The sequence below is a fragment of the Sinocyclocheilus anshuiensis genome, unplaced genomic scaffold (genome assembly GCF_001515605.1).
Source record: "Sinocyclocheilus anshuiensis isolate Anshui unplaced genomic scaffold, SAMN03320099.WGS_v1.1 scaffold246, whole genome shotgun sequence".
NCBI lineage: Eukaryota > Metazoa > Chordata > Actinopteri > Cypriniformes > Cyprinidae > Sinocyclocheilus > Sinocyclocheilus anshuiensis.
The window spans coordinates 41,692-42,871 of record NW_015542356.1 but is presented as its reverse complement, the minus strand read 5'-3'; positions in this window follow the sequence as shown (position 1 = coordinate 42,871).

Sequence of the window (1,180 nt, the reverse complement as noted above, 5' to 3'; positions counted from 1 at the left end):
AGACTTACGTTTTAGACACCATATTGGCTGTTTTTGCGCTATTTCTGTGCTATTTCGCCAACAAAAAAAACATTTCAAACACAGCCACAGTACTGTTTTTCGTCTCTGAGCAACATGACATTGTCATGCAACCGTGTAATTGATTCGGTTCAATCGCAATGACTCACTTAACAGTGACTTGTTGCCATTAGTAACAGCCTAAATGTATTATTATTATAATTGACTGATTAAATGTAAGAATTTGACTCAAAAGATGATGTACACTTTTAGAAAAAAATGGCTTTATAAAGGTAAGAATGACCATAAAAGTTAAAAATCAATTTAAATTTATTGGAAAAGATTCATTTCTATCACTGCTGTGAACTGACCCGCACACAGAATATGAAGAATATCAAAAACTTTAGGAGTCAGCTGTCCACGGTAGTCCTTAAGATATCAGCACAATAACACACTCAGCAAAATATCTTTCACATGGAGCAGCATTAACTACACAGCCGTTGTTCACTGACGAGCTGCGCAAAAATCGCACGAATATGAACGTGGTTTTGCGCAGCTCGTCAGTAAACAACGGCTCTGTGTAGTTAATGCTGCTCCATGTGAAAGCCCGCAGGTGATGGAGATTTACCGCTGATTACAGAACCGGCTTTACTGATAAAATGCGCATTAAATATCGCATGCGATTTATCGTGCAGCCCTAATTAAAACCTTGGACTGTGTATCAACCTGTGTATCAATTTTACACACAACCATTTAAATGACCAAGAAAGCCTGACCCGAAATGTGTAGATGGCACAATATGACTTGGCTCATTGATCTGTATTGTCCCATATTGTTAAGTTCAAGGGTCCATAGAAAAGGACTGTTAAAGTGAAAAATGTTCAGTTGTTAATCTTTCATTGCTTTTAGTGCACCTGAACATTTTTTAATTATGTTATATTTAACGATTATGAAATATCACCTTAAATGTTATTTAAGATGGAATAGAAAGCTTCAGTAAGTAACACATTAATAAGTAACTGGATTAAAATGAACACTGAATACTTTAAAAAGATGTGAAAATGCTTACTTTCCCTGTTCTCTGCTGATAAACCACTTTAATCTGTTGTCTTTGTGCATTGCTCCTCTTTGCAATCACCTCCACAATAGTGGCTTCATCCACACCTTAATGACAGGAAAACAG